At 45.4% G+C, this 16,241-nt stretch overlaps 1 pseudogene; it reads right to left on the reverse strand.

Annotated features, from left to right (window-relative positions):
- Positions 1 to 11,559: 11,559 nt before the first annotated feature.
- LOC131911166 (small ribosomal subunit protein eS17-like) lies at positions 11,560 to 15,845 on the reverse strand (annotated as a pseudogene).
- Between the last annotated feature and the right edge of the window lie 396 nt (positions 15,846 to 16,241).

Genomic DNA, 16,241 nt, shown 5'->3' on the forward strand with positions numbered 1-16,241 from the left:
ACTAGAGCCCACCTCCCAGACGTGCACACATGCACACACACATGCACACATGAACACATGCACACACACAGAGAAGAAAGACAAACTTCACCCAAACTTTTTTGTAGCTAGGTCAGGACAGTGAGGTCTATTTCTAGCAGGGTATTTTCTGAACATTGTCACTAACGAGCACGTTTTCTACTAGTCAGTAGCTGCCACCTTGCAGAAGATAAAGTCTTGTTAAAGACATGGCCACTCAAGAGTAGCTAATCATGCTTTCTTTATCTAGGGCATTCTGGGAAGAAGACGGAGGGTGTGGCTTGAGGAGGTGGTCCGAGAGAGAGCAGGGTTTGTTCTGGTCCTTTCTGGGTATGATGGTTAATCTCAAGTGTCATCTTGATGAAATCTGGAATCCTCTGGGAGCTGGGTCTCTGAGGGGGAATTACCTTGACTAGGCTAACTGATGTAGGAAGACCCACCCACTACGGGTGCACCATTCCTGAGCTAGGATCCCAGACTGTATAAAAAAAGAAGGCACCCGAGCACGAATAGTCACTGTTCTGTTTTTCTGATTGTGCTGGACTGAGTGTCCTTGAACTGTGAGCCAGAACAAACCCTTTCTCCCCCAACTTGCTTTTGTCAGGACATTTTATCTCAGCAACAGGGAAAGAAAGGATGACACTGGGTGATCTGACCTGTATAATATGGTAGCTGCACTGATGGGACCTGGAGCCTTGTGTGTGACAGGCAGGATCCTAAGTCACGAGCAGAGAAGGCAAAGGGGACAAAGAGCTGACTCTCTCTTCTGCCTGTTTAGGGGTAGTGATTCTGATAATCAGTAGAGACCAGAATATCTCTTCTGAGATGGTGAGTAGAGCCCCTTAGCCCTGGCTGGAGCCGAGACTTCCTCTGTTTGTCTCTCTCAACAGGTCCTGACTCTGGGATCCTGTTTAGAGCAAATCAGAGAGAAGGCCGAACCCTTTTCTGTCACGCCATCTCTGGTCAGGGTGCTGGTCTGGCCTTCCCTACTGCCAAGGAGAACTACCTAGGACACGGGAAGACACTAAGGCCCAGACTTCAGCTTACCCGAGGCTACTGGTCCAGACCACCATCAACTGTGCATCAGGCCCTGGATGTCCAGGGGGTTTGCTCTGAGGGTAGGTGCTCAGATGGAGGCTCCCCTGACTTGCTGGCCACTTGAAGCCTTGTTTGGTTCAGTTTGGTTGGTTAGGTTTTTGATAAAATGATAATGGGCACCTCACAGGTTGGGGTGGGTTTTTTCATAGGAAATTAGTAAAGGTTTATGCAAACGCAAGCTATACCGGAATGACCTATGATCGGCCTTTTGTGCCATTTTTCATATTGAAAACAAAATAGGCAGAGACCATGATACCCTGTTTCAAAAGGGAGCTTAAGTATATAATTTTGAGTCCTATGAAACTGTCAATATTTGATCATTTCTCGATCTATAAAAACAGCAGTTTCATGCAAGTCAGCCTGGTAAAGCGCTGTCTGCTGATCATCCCTTTAGACTTAGAGCCTGTCCTAACTACAAATTGTTCTGTTGTCCTTCTCTGTCTAGTTCCACAGAACAGCAAGAAGACACACCACTGGAGCTTTCTTTCCCTTGTATTATTTTCTTCTCTGCATACCTGCAATGCACTCAATAGCCAACTCTGCACGGCGCTGTAGGGGCGAGTTCTGCTAACCAGAAATCCCCTATAGAAGATCACAGATTTGTTCATTTTTGCGTTCAGCTCGTCAATTGATTTGATAATTGCCTGGGAGACATACATAGGCATACAGACACACAAAACAATGTCGGGCCACAGGCTTTTTCCCTCGACAGTGGGATGAAGATGTTTTACTTACTGGAACTCAGATGTCACCTGGAAGAATAAGAGGAGGTACTGGGGAAAAAAGAGAAAGGAGTGGAGACGGCATGGTGTGGGAGGCAGGTGGTCCCTCTTGGTTACCAAGTGTGATGACTCCCCGAATATGACAATAAATCACGGCAGGAATCAATCTGTCGGGAGGCTACTGCTCCATGCTGATAATGCATCAATCAATATTTAATGTTTACACTTTAATTAATCCACACACGGGAAGCATTCTTTCAGTGACAAAAATAAAGGGATGAGAAATAAAACACCTTTTATATCAAGGAGCCGCGAGTGCACGGCCTGTCTGGGTGCTGTCATTGGAGCTGTCATTGATCACTGGGAGTCTCTCTAGCCTTCTAGTCACATTTGGATAGCAAGCTAATGTGGGGGAGGGGCCCAGGGGTGTCAGAATTCAGCCTGGAAGATGGTGACATCCTCAGAACTGCTGCCGAGTGTGGATGCCGGCAATGGCAGCACAGAATCAGAGGCCGTATTGGATTCTAAGCATTGTGTCATCTCCCAGAAAAGACTGCTGTCCACAGATGACAATCTGTTGCTTGGAGCCTAACGGCCCCCTCCCCTGATGATGACCAGAAGAAATCACCATGCCTTCTTTGCTACCCACAGGGCTATCTCTCAAACTTTAGTGGAAGCAGGGTAAGCCCCAGAGGCATTTTCTTTTCTGATTTGAAGAGTGCCAGGATAATGTTAGATACAGAGATCCCCATATCAAGCACTGGGACCATGGCTTGACATTCCTAGACCTTCAACCCGCCAGTGTGCTCTTCTGCGTTGCCCGTATCAAGGGCTGCTTTAAAAATGCCATGCCCAGCATTAACTGTGGTTCCCCTGTCTCAGTGGTTACATGTGACTCTGTGGCTGCAAGGTGGCCTCACACTGCCTTTTGCATTCACCTGGTGAGACACTTTACGGAAGGTTTTGAACTGCCTTCAGAGAGCTGACCATCCGTGTCTTTTGCTTGGCTCACCAAGTGGCTTCCGGTGTGGCAAAGGGCACACCTCTAGTTGTGTTTGAGAAGAGGGCTTGATAAATATCGCGGGATCTTGACCCTTGACACACCCTAAGTATTCGTTGGAACAGCCAGGTTAAGTTTACAGGTATAAAAAAGCAGTAGTCGGGACTGGGTGCATTCAGGTTCAGGCTGGAGCATGAAAAAGGTCCTGGTTCCAGTGCTAGCATACACAGCAGTGTTTAGAAGAGAAACGTCAGAGCCATGATTTGGGTTACCCCAACAACAGATCCTAAGAGAGGAGTTTGAGGAGGCAGGTAAAGGCATTTGCTGCCAAGCTCGACAATCCAGGTTTGATCCCTGGGACCTGCACTGTGGAAGGAGAGCACCAACTCCTAATGTTCCTTGACCCCCACAGGAGTGCTAGGGCAAGCACTCTACCACATGTATGCACACATATGCACAGAAAATGAGTCAACGAAACTTAATATGAAAGAATGTGAGGCGGGAAGTGGCCAAGGAGAGAGGAGCCTTCACTGTGGGGATTGGGGTTCAGTCAGGACAGAACATTCATTTCAGCCTTGTCTGTCAGACAGGACAAGGGAGCTAGTGTACACCCGGTCACCTCAGGCTTGCGGCTGATGACTGCATCTAGGGGTGTTGAAGACCTACCTTCTGCTCCTCAGGCCAGAGGCTCCAGTAGAGTCATTCTCTCCCTCCAGCAACATCAGTGGCCAAGTTCAATGTCAAATGCGGCTGCCACACCAGGGCAGATGAGCAATGCCTGGCATCCACTGATTGGGAAGTTTTTGAAAACAGCTCCAAATGCTTTTAGGCCCAACTATTTCAATTACTTTTCCCCGTCATATCCATCAATCCAACCATGTTATTTCTTCCCATGCTGGAGGAGGGTGCTGTCAGAGCACGCATGTCAGTCTATGTTATGCTGTAGTGACAACGTACCACCAGAGTCTGGGGGCTTCGCAGAGGTCGACTGGCCCAAGTTCTAAAGGTTTAAGAGTGTGGAGTTGATATGTGAATGGTTCTGGTGAAAATCTCATAGACAGCATCAAGATACAAGCAAGTTTGGCATGGGGCTCAGGCCTATAATCCCAGTGCTTGGGATGCTGAAGATCACTACAAGTGTAAAGTCAGCCTGGGTTTACATAGTGAGCTCTAGGCTAGCCTGGGCTATAGAGTGAGACCCTGTCTCAGAACAAAACTCAAAATAAAATAAAAACCCAATTAAACACACACACACACACACACACACACACACACACACACACACACACACACGCACACACACAAACCCTCACAGCCCTCCAAAACCAACCAACCAAAACCCAAATCAAATCAACCAAACATCTGGTCGACCAGCTAACCAACCAACTGGAGATATATAGAAGTTGCCAGCTAGTGTGAGGGAATGCACTCCCAAGGGAGAAAAAACTATTACTCGTAAAGACCTAGTTACCTGTCCCCAGCCCCCAATGCTTCTAGGCTGCAGACCACCTGTCACCACCATAACCTGCTTCTAGGATGTGACCTTTTGGGGGTTAAGTCATGAGGCATAAAGCCCCTAAACGGGGCTATGAGTGAACTTCCTAGGGCAAGGTGTTCACTGAGACACAGAGACTGAGGCTGGTAGAGTGGCAGTAGATCCACATCATTTTTTTTTTTTTTTTTCCGAGACCGAGTTTCTCTGTGTAGTTTTGGAGCCTGTCCTGGAACTCGCTCTGTAGATCAGGCTGGCCTTGAACTCACAGAGATCCACCTGTCTCTGCCTCCTAAGTGCGGGAATTAAATCCCTGTGCCACCACTGCCCATTTCTTTTTTTTTTTTATCTCATCTTTTTAAAATCATTTCTTCGCTTTTCTCCTTTGTTTCTGCAAGACTTGACTGTCTCTGAGCCAAGCAAACTCTCACATGACTCAGTTCTTACACATTTATATAAAGTCTACTTTATAATGCAGGAACCATATTGTACCCCACTAGCCCAAACCAGCGGAGTAATACACTAAAGACGATTCATGTAGAACACAAACTACAGTCATCCAATGCAGACACATTCATTTCCCTTCTTTTCTACACTTAACTGCATGTTACCCTCCTAAATTCCCCTGCAGCTTACTCCGTTACTTCCCTGGCATGCATCGTTGATCATATTTCTAATTGGATGGGTAGCATTGAAACCCTTTAATGCCGCTGTTACAGGAAGCTGGTCTGGTCTTTATCATTTTGAGTCTTAGAGACTGTTAAGGAGTCTTTGGATACAAATGGTAGCTTGGGCTTTGCTAACATGTGAAGAGAAGGAACCAAGGGAGGGCTACTGGCTGGCCCACGGCATCTCTGGTGACCTCAGTAACGGAGCACCTGCTGTGTGGCCGGCTCTTGGTATAAGCAGAAGCCCTTCAGTGTGAACTCACTGTCTAGTCAATGTTTTCAGTTCTTCATCCCTTAGCACCAAGGTGAAACACTTTCCTCATCTACACACTCTTTACATTGTGCAAGAACCTCCTAGGAACATTTTCATTCAGAAATTTACTTGCAACTCAAGGTGACTTTGCTTCCCAGAAGGCACTTGGCAGAGTCTGGAGGCGGCATGGGAAGGAGCCACAGATCTCTCGAGTAGAGACAGAAAAACTCCAACACAGCCTACAGTGCACTTGGTGACTTCCCACAATATCGTGTTCTCCGCTTCAGAATCTCCACAGTGTCATATTTCAGAATCTCTGTTTTGATCTCTGTTTCCTCCCTGGAGTGGCACTGCCAACTATAACCCAAACATCCATCCAGGAGAACAGGGATGCTGAAGATTATTAGTCCCCTGCAGCCTTGTAGCTCCACCCTTTGGTACCCATCTCTGCCAGTGCTCAGTGATGCCCTGTATTGATATAGTTCACACACACACACACACACACACACACACACACACACACACACACATCTTTCAAGGTTCTCCCCTGGAGACTGACACTGAGCCAAGAGGCCTGACCTGAGCTGTTTTTATTGGAGCCATGGGCAGATTGCTGTAAAAAGAAAGAGCCTGAAGTCTAGAGCTTGGCTGTTTTTGGAGCTGAGTGTTATCTCCCAAAGCAGAATTAACCCTATAGACAGATTCCCTAAGCGAGTTCCCTGTTGGCCAGATTTAGAATCCCCATGGTGTTGTTTTTTTGTTTTTTGTTTTGTCTCCCTGCTCTGTCCCCAGGGTTTCGCCACGCTCATCAGGACTGGACACTATATTCCTTCTGCCCCTCTGTCTGAGAGTTGGCCACATGAACTGAACAAGCACTACGTGGGTTCTGCACACCGGAGAGCAGATGGCCTTGCGTTGGCCTTCACTGGTATGTGTGCTCATCAGGCTCTCATCCCCCTGTTAAATGCCTGGGAGAAGCAGTTCAAAAGGAGGAAGGATTGCTTTGGGCTCGTGGTTTTATAGGTCGGACTGAGCCCACTGTCACTGGCTCCTGTAGGTTGAGTTTTCCTGCCTGGCCCACAGTCAGGACAAATCTCTCTCACCCGCCAGTCCCACAGCCACTCAGACCCAACCAAGCAAACACAGAGACTTATATTGCTTTCAAACTGTATGGCTGTGGCAGGCTTCTTGTTAACTGTTCTTATGGCTTAAATTAATCCATTTCTATTAATCTATACCTTGCCACATGGCTCGTGGCTTACTGGTATCTTCACATGTGGCTTGTCATGGTGGCGGCTGGCAGTGTCTCCCCCACCCAGCTTCCTGTTCTCTCAATTCTCCTCTCTGTTAGTCCCGCCTATACTTCCTGCCTGGCCACTGGCCAATCAGTGATTTATTTATTGACCAATCAGCAACACATTTGACATACAGACCATCCCACAGTAGGCTCCATTGCCACAGGAAGTGGAAACAGCATGACAGTGGCGGGGAATGTGGCTGAGTGGAGATGTTCACTCCAAGATGGCTGGGAAGAGGTATGTGGGGGAGAGATAGCGAGAGGACTGGGGACAAGGTATAGTCTTCAAAGGCATGACTGCAGTGGCCCACTTCCTTCCGCTATACTTTACTTCTTTAAAGGTACCATTACTTCCCAAAGTAGCATCACTAGCCAGTGACCAAACCTTAACCACACGAGCCTGGGGGCCATTTCCTATCCAAACCATGGCTGGGCTGGTTAGGTTTTCCTTCATACACTTAAGTCATGTGTGTGTTTTTCTTAGGATTTTTGTCATGTCTATGAACCTCTTAGACTCTTATGTATTTTCCTTCTGATTCACTAAATTTATTTTATACATTTTTTGGAAAATGAATTTTTATTCATTCATAGATAGAAATCAGTTTGCACAAAAGGAGATAATAGAAAAATAAGCATAACAGAAAAAATCTTTTTATTAAATTCTAGCTAAAGGCTGCGACTCCTTGAAGGGTCTAGGCGTTGTGTACATGTCTATGCCTGTATTCAGGAGGAAGATCAGAAGCTTAGGGCCATTATTAGCTACACTGAGGCCAGCCTGGGATTCACAAGGCCTCATCTTATTTAAAAAAAATAAAGTCTAGTACAGAAAGGGTAATGGGATTAAATGGGGCAGGAGGCCTCCTTTAAGATTCTGGAAAGGCAGTACCTTTCTATGTTTCTGGGTGATCCTTCTGGGTGGTGCCAGTTAATCTTCTGTCTCTTTAGTTCCCAGGGAGCCAGGCATTTCAATCCCCCTTCAGTGTGTACACAGGCACACAGCTAGTCAGGCAGTGAGAACACTGGAGTGTGCTGGTTAGCTCATCTGGCTCTCCACAGTGAGATTCTCCCGCCCTCTGGCCTACGGTATGTGCTGCAGCTAAAATTCTCTCAGATATGGCTGGGGATGTGCTACAGTTCTTGCCTGGCATGGGACCCTGGGTTCGAACTCCAGCACCAAAACAAAATAATAAAAACACCCTAAAAATGTGCCTCAGTAGCAGCAGCCAATTTCATACAGAAAGCAGCCTTTAAGGGGCCTATACAATTCAAGCGTCCATTTCCACGGCCAAGCTGTCTCACGGCCAAGCTGTCTCACGGCCACGGTAAAACGCCACGTTTCTTCTCTGACTGCAGTGTCCAGTTCTGACTTTACATACTAAAAAAAAAAATCAAACAAGGGAAAAGATAGATCCTAATCCTATTTTGCATTGAAGTCTCAGTTTTTTAAAGCTTTTTTAAAAAAAAATGGTAATTGAATGAAAACTCCCTGCAGAATTGCTATGAAGTGGTACTTCAAAAAGTAGATTCAAGATATAGATGATTTTAACTACAGCATTTCTAGAATAATAAAAACGAGTCCTAGGAGACTAGTGGGAAAATGTCTAACTTTCTTACTTAATAAGTCTGATTTGCCTTTCCTTAATAAGGGCTGTGCTTTTTTTTTTTTCCCATGATGGCAGAGTTGAGGTCTGTGTGGTCTTTATCATTCCTAGAAAAAAATTATCACGCAAAGTAGACTGTTGCCTCAATAGCCAGAAAATTAAGTAACGTTGGGAATCTGTGAACAAGCGTTAAATGATGGTATTGCTCTTTCCTCCCAGGCCTTGTGCGGAAGTCAGCCCTGCTTTTGCCTCTCATGGCTGAATCAGAATGAGAAACGGAAGGTCTGAGTCAAAAACAAAACAGAGTTAAAATTCTGAAGTTAGAGGAAGCCATTTTCTGTGTTGAAATCTCCAAGAAAGAGTCTGATTTTGGACTAGACTATCTTAGGAATGGAGAGTCAGGGATGAGCTCTGAGTTCTCTTCCTGTGGTGCAGGGGTACTGATGACCAGAAGAAATTGCCATGCTTCTCTGCTATCCACATGGCTCTCTCTCAAACTCTAGGCACTCCATAAGGCCTATCTACAATGCCCTTTTCTGTTGGTAACAAAAAAGGAAATTTAAGCTTGGTGGTGGTGGCCTACACCTTTAATCCCAGCACTCGGGAGGCAGGGATAGGCAGATCTCTGTGAGTTTGAGGCCAGCCTGGGCTACACACCAAGTTTCAGGACAGCCAGGGCTACACAGAGAAAGCCTGTCTCTACTGCCCCACCCCACCCCCAAGAAAAGAAAGAAAATTAAATTTAGGGCTAGTTTACAGGGTGACAGTGTTGGGGGGAGATTGAATTATTTTTGCCCCAAAATACACTCTGAGTATTAATGGGCCACTGTATAAACTTCTTACAAAAGGGTGCTCTGAGTTGTGCTAGGATGTTAGCAAGGATATTGTGTTTAGATAGTAGTGGTTAGACCGTTTTGAAAGATTTGATGAAGAGTTCTGCTAAATTGGCTTTTAAGATACAGGGTTAATTCCACCAAATGTACTGGACAAGGTTGGACAAACCCACTTGTTAGGATAACAACCTAATACCTAGAGGACATTTAGAGGCTGTGGTACTTTGATTGTAATTGGCTCCCATAAGCTCATGGGGAGTGGTACAATTAATAGGAGATATGGCTTTGTTCGAGTAGGCATGGCCTTGTTGGAGGAAGTGTGTCACTGTGGGGGTGGGTTTTGAGGTCTCCTATGCTCAAGCTATGCTTCATGTAGACAACTCCTTTCTGTTGCCTGCAGATCAAGATGTAGGACTCTCAGCTCCTTCTCTAGCACCATGTCTGCCTGCACACTGCTATGTCCTGCCATGATGATAGTGGACTAAACCTCTGAAACTGTAAGTCACCCCAATTAAATGTTTTCCTTTATAAGTGTTGCATGGTCATGGTGTCTCTTCACAGCAGTAGAAACCATACTAGTTAGATAGGGGTACATGGAGGAGTTGGAGATGGAGTCTTCTGGATTTTCAGTTGAGTGTTTTTTCTGGGTCAGCCATCTAGGATATCAATCTGCCTCATCAGCTGTACAAAGGCAAACTGCTCTAAAGCCGTCATTCACCCATCCACCCATATATCCCCTACCTATCTAAAATATTAATATTTCTTTCTCTTTGGGCATTCCCTTAGGTCCTAGGGATATGAGAGGGAAAGATGGTACCTGTGTCTTCAAGAAGCAGGCAGTTATGGAATGCAATGCCTTCCTACAGTAAATCTGCTCAGACTCATATGGGACCTGGGAGAATATGTGTGGAAAGCTGATGGGAATCAAGATGGATACACAGCCCATCTGACACCTGTGGTGTCTTGGAGCAAAGGAGTATCCGTCCTTCCTTTTCAAGATTATTGCCAGGGCCTGGAGAGATGGTTGGGGGCTGGAGAAATGGCTCAACAGTTAAGAGCACTGACTGCTCTTCCAGAGGACCCAGGTTCAATTCCCAACACCCACATGGCAGCTCATAGCTGTCTGTAATTCCTGTTCCAGGAAATCTAATGTCGTCATATAGACATGCATGCAGAAAAACATCAATGTACACAAAATAAGAATAAATAAATCATTTAAAAAATATTATTGGCTACTGTTCTTTTACTTTTGTGCTTCAACTTTAGAAGCAGCCTGTATCTGTGGAAGGCGTAGGTGCTGTACTTTTCCTGGAGGGAAGGAGCAATCCTCACTGTTCCATTCTTAGCTCTAGCATTTGAGTCTTTTCTCTTTTTTCTTGTTAGTCTGACTAAAGGTTTCCCAGGTTGGTTGATCTCTTCGAATAACCAACCTTTGACTTCACTGATTTTCTCTGTTATTTTTTTAAGCTGGGATTCATTCATTCCCCGTAATCTTTATCCCTTTCTCATACCACTTTGGTTTCATCTGCTCTTTTTCTAGTTTCTCAAGATAGACCTTTAAGTCATCCACTTTTAGATATTCTTGTAAGATATTAAAAAAAAAATGTGTATGGGTACTTGCCTGCATGTGTGTAGGTGTACCACATATGTGCCCAAGGAAGACAGAGGGTGTTGGATTCCTTGGAATTGCAGCTGGAATTGGAATTGGTTGTGGGTGCTGGGAACTGAACCTGAATCCTTTGCAAGAGCTGGGCCATCTCTCCATCCCTGGGATCATTTAAAAAAATATTTTTGTTCTTTCTTTCTTTTAAGTCGTATTTCTTTATGTGTAGGCTTGAGCACATAGATATACAGGAGGTTGTCGGTCATCACATGGCGTTGTGAAGCAAAGCAAGGGAAGCGTCTTTAACTACCAAGTCGGCTCTCTCCAGCCCTACACCTTTTAAAAGAGCTGTTTATAACCACCACGTTCCCTGTTAGCAGTGTTAGCTTCACCCTGTAAGTTTTTGTGGACTGTAGACTCAATTCATCTCTATTCATCTCCAAGTGTTTTCATATTTCCTTCATGGTTTGTTTGTTGGCCATTGTTTAGTCCGGAGAGAGTTGATTTCTAAACATACATGGCTTGTTCAGGTCTGCTTTTGTTACTTATTTTTAATGGCATTTCATCAGAGTCAAAGAACAGTTTGTGTGTCGTTTCCATCTTTTCAGAAGTTCTGAGATCCAATATAGGAGCTGGCACATGGTGTACCTTGGCGAATACTGCGTGTCTGCTTAAGAGGAATGTGTCTTCTGTCATCTCGGGGTGGAGAGTTTTGTATAGATGTCTGTCAGGGATAGCGGTTCGGAGTGTTCTCTGTGTCTCCTAGCTCCTTGTGGATCTTCTGCTTAAATTCTTTTTACAGATGTATAGTGACATTATTATTATTTAATATTATAATCAATCAGTGACATTATTATTAATAACTATTAATTAGTAATAATTACTTTGTGGCATTATTATTTAAGTAATTAAATAATAATAATATTCTTATTTTTTGCTGTGCTCAGATTTATTGAACACATTACAGAACAGATTCAAATGGTTCCATGTGGTATTTTGAAATTCATCCCAACTGTAGGCCGAGTGATCTGCAGATGGGAGCGGCTGTGGAAGTCCAGAAGTTTCAGCACTTCCTTAGTGTCAGGATGTACCTCAGAGATCTCCTGACCCAGGGCCGAGGCCTCAGGAACATAATTATTCCTATATAATAATTAGCCTTCCCCATCTCTGCCCCTTTTACAACTCCATAGAACTAGTGCCCCAGGACCTCTCTGAATCTGCTCCACTGGCTGTGTGACGCCGCCTGCCAGCTTGTCACGGACCTTCGTGCCAGGGATCACGGCGCTCTCCATGCACACATGGCTGTGGGTGTGGAAGGCCTTAACCAAGTGTGTGTAGTACTTCTTGATGGTGATCCAGGCTGCCTTCTTCACAGTGTTGGTGTAACTTCAAAGCCTTGGTGTGGATGTGACTCATGTTGGCGGATCCTGGTGAAAGAGAAACATAGCTATTATTATTAATATTATAAATATTAGCCAGGCAGTGGTGGCGCACGCCTTTAATCCCAGCACTTGGGAGGCAGAGCCAGGCAGATCTCTGTGAGTTCGAGGCCAGCCTGGTCTACAGAGCGAGATCTAGGACAGACACCAAAACTACACAAAGAAACCCTGTCTTGAAAAACAAAATATATATATATATATATATATATATAAATGTTATATATAATATATAATATAAATATTACAATATATTATAAATATATATAAAATATTATTATTAAATTGCCTGTTTTCTCTTCAAGTTTGTCAGTTGTTGCTTTGTACATTTTAGGCTCTCTTTTTGGGTTCATACATGTTTATAGTTGTGTTTTCTTTTATTCTTATTACAAAGGTCCTCCTTGTGCCTGCGGACTGCCTGCCTTAGTCTGTGAATGATGCTGTCACCTCTGGCAACCGTATCCTAATGCACAAGCACACCCATGATCCTCAGCACTAGTGGCTTGTTCCACGGCTTTCTGAACCAGACACTTAAGCTCTGTATATGACAGCATCCAGAACTTACTCTGAAGTTCAAACCCCCAACAAGAGCCTCTGTCTTGAGTGTTTTCCCTTAGTGCTCGTGCTGGGTGACTTCTCTTAGCACCCCAGGCCAGACAGCTGAAGTGATTTTAAGCTTTAGTTCTTCTAAACTAGCACTGTTTGTTCAAAATGAAGTATTGGAGAGAATCTCCTATAAAATGAGAGCCCTTACACAGCTGTAAATATATCCAACTTTGTTTTGTCCAATAAGTAATTTTAGGGAAAAATAACCTACTATTCAAGCATACGTGGTCTCCAGCTGAATACACAGTTTTTATTCTACATCTTAAAAATTCAGCTCGCACGTACCATGGCATGTACACTCCTCTGGCTTCCTGGTCTTTTGAACCTGCCCAGCCCAGGGCCCTAGATCTGACCAGTGAAGTCTTGGTGAGCAGCTCCTGGGGCCCAGTTAGATATGTTAGCTGGTAGCTCGGCACCTGAGGGACATTGGCTGGGTTTACTGTTCTTTCCTCCATTCAGCACTGTCAGGGGCTCCTCAGAAGCAAGAGAAGCATAGTTTTGCTCTTCGTCAGATTCATTGTTGTCCAGACATCAAGGATGTTGGGTCATTTGGGATGGTGTCATCATCCTAGGCCTATTGATATGGGTCACTGGCTCTGTACCATTTAGAAGCATTTTCAGAGATATGTTTTTAGAAGAAGAACCCATTTTTATAACCAGATTTCACACACACACACACACACACACACACACACACACACACACACACACACGTATCCACAGGGCACCTGATGTTCTCCCTGGAGTCTGGAATCCTAGGAGTGACAGGGACCAAGTTGTTCTCTCAGCACAAAGCTAATGAATGCATTCATGTGGAAATGTGGCTGGGACCAAGGATACAAGCTTGTTTTTCTTTTAATGTGCGCATCCAAACGTGACCGAGAAAGGTACATTTTGGAAAGCCAGACTGTCTGGCTTTAAAACACATTGCAAGTGAGAGATCTGGCAGCACTGGCAGCTGTGTGCTGTGTTCAGACTTCCTAGCTGCCGTCTCTGGGTCTCTTCCTACTTTTCTTCCACCCCTGGGTATCACTGTCTGCTTTTAGGAGATTGAAAGAAGAATAAACATGTTTGACCTTGACTTAAAAAAAACTCAGAAAAGCCTGGTGGTGGTGGCGCATGCCTTTAATCCCAGCACTTGGGAGGCAGAGGCAGGAGGATCTCAGTGAGTTCGGGGCCAGCCTGGTCTACAAAGTGAGTTCTAGAACAGCCAGGGCTACACAGAGAAACCCTGTCTCGAAAAAACAAAAAACAAACAAACAAACAAACAAAAAACCCCTCAGAAAATTCAAAGAGACCTGAAGCTTGTGAGCTGGAGGCTGTGACCTGGCAGAGGACGCAGGCTCAGTATGTGTGATGCCATAAGATAACCCCAGCCCCGGCGTAAATCATCTGGGTTCAGATCTGTGTTTGAAGAGCAGTCTACGTGACAAAGACCTCGAGAGAAACAGCAGGCTGCTTTAGGAAGGCACGGGCTTCCTGGTTCTGGAGATGCTACAAGGCAGCCTTGACAACCATTCACCATCATCCTCGTCTCTGGGGCCCAGAACCACACAGATGAGAACTCAAAGCACCTCCAGTGGCTAAGCAGACGGCAGCCCTGAGTGGATGGTGCTGTGGAGACTCAAGGAAGAATCCAAGTGTCCCACTTTGAGATCGCTGCAGCTTGGTGTTGCTGGGTGCTGTCACCCTGTGGGACAGTAGCCTTCACAAGTTGTCCTAGCTGTCAGGAGGACTAGACCTCAGCTTTGGACAAGGTGGGCCTGGTCTCACGGAGCGTCCACTTGGTTAGTTTGTAGAATGTGGACAGTAAACAAGGAAGCAGACCTAGCCATACGTCATAGACCGAGACGGTTGCTGGGAAGGAAGGACACAGAGAGGCTCCTACGGAGCCAGTGCCCAACTCCCTCCATTTCTAGGACCGTTTTGGTGGGAAGCCATGGCCCCTCCTGGGTCTTGGTCTCCTAACAATTCTGGGAAAGCCATCCTATGGTTCTATGACTCAGCCATGGGAAAGGTTTGACGGTTGGGCTGCCCAGGAACTGATGACAGCCAGGGCCTTTGAGGTTCAGCTAGCTGGTAAGTTGAAACAAACAGCCCCGAGCTCTGAATGCCACTCTTTCCACAGGGGCAGTGGGGAGCTGACTCCTGGAACAGCAGGACTCTTGCTTGCTTTGGGTTCTCTGCTCAGCTTAGTCTCCATCAATTGGGCCAAAGGTAATAGTATTGAGTTTTTAGTGGATAAGAGTTACAGTAAAACAACAACAACAACAACAAAAGGACTGAACTGTGTTGACACCCAAATTTCCTCTAAAGGTGACATATCGCATGGAATCTAAATGGTCTTATAATAAAAAACCCAGAGCCAGATGTTGGGGTAAACGCTGAAAGATCAGGAGACAAAGGAACAAGCCGCTAGAGAAACTTCTCACCACTACCGAATCCTCAGGCCCAATGGAAGGTGAGATCCTGTCTCTGTGAATCTTCTGACTGAATACCTCTGAGTCCTCAGCCAAAAAGCCTCTGCTTCCTGTCTCCTCACGCCTTATATGCCTTTCTCCGCCCAGCCATTTCACTTTCTTCCTAGTGCTGGGATTAATGGTGTGTATGCTTCCCAAATACTGGGATTAAAGGTGTGAGATCTCAAGTGCTGGGATTAAAGGCATGTGTGCTTCCTAAGCATTAGTGCTGGAATTAAAGGTGTGTGCCACCACTGCCTGGCTCTGTTTCTCTCCTAGAATGAATCAATCTCATGTAGTCCAGGGTGGTTTTGAACTCACAGAGATCCAGAGGGATCTCTGCCTCCTGAGTGCTAGGATTAAAGGTGTGTGTGTCACCACTGTCTGGCTTCTATGTTTAATCTAGTAGCTGGTTCTGTCTTCTGATCTTCAGGCAAATATTATTAGGATACAACAAATGATCACCACAGAAATGTTCTGTGGTTAGGTTAGGATTAAAGCTCCTTATCTGGCCCTGGATTTGTGGGGAGGGCAGAGTTCATCCTAAACAGGTGGTTGGCTTGGCCTACAGTTTTTTTGAGCCAACCTTTAAAACTGTGAGGTTTGACCTCAAAAAAAAAAAAAAAAAAAAAAAATCCAGATTTTCGGTATTGCTTGGAAAAGCTGGAGATCCATTGTCAAAGGCCGGCTTCCTGCAGGGTACCCTCACCTGGCATCATGAAGCAGCCGCTTCCCTGGAAGGTGACCACCACAGTTCATCCTTGTGTCCGTCCAGCACAGTGCACTCGCTGCAGCCACCTGCTCTGCCGCGGGAGCTGACTGAGTTTTTGGACATGCTGTTGAATTCTAGCCCTTGACAACCCTGTCACATCAGTAATTTGAAAAGCAAAGGTATCGGGGAACCCTGAACTCTCAGAGCTGAAAAGCCATTTAAAGAACCACCCCCACCCTTGTCCAAATCAAAGCCCAAGAGGACACGAGCCCATGGTCATGTACTTTTGATGACATTGGTGACAAACTGTTTATAGAGGGATGTCCCATTGCAGCCATTACATCAAGTTGAATCCAAAGCAACCTAAGAAAGCATTCCTGTATCCTGAAGATGTTTCCATATCAAATGCATTGGAAGGCGAGAAAGAAAGTGATAGGGAAGTC

This window comes from Peromyscus eremicus, chromosome 5 (assembly GCF_949786415.1).
Source record: "Peromyscus eremicus chromosome 5, PerEre_H2_v1, whole genome shotgun sequence".
Lineage (NCBI taxonomy): Eukaryota > Metazoa > Chordata > Mammalia > Rodentia > Cricetidae > Peromyscus > Peromyscus eremicus.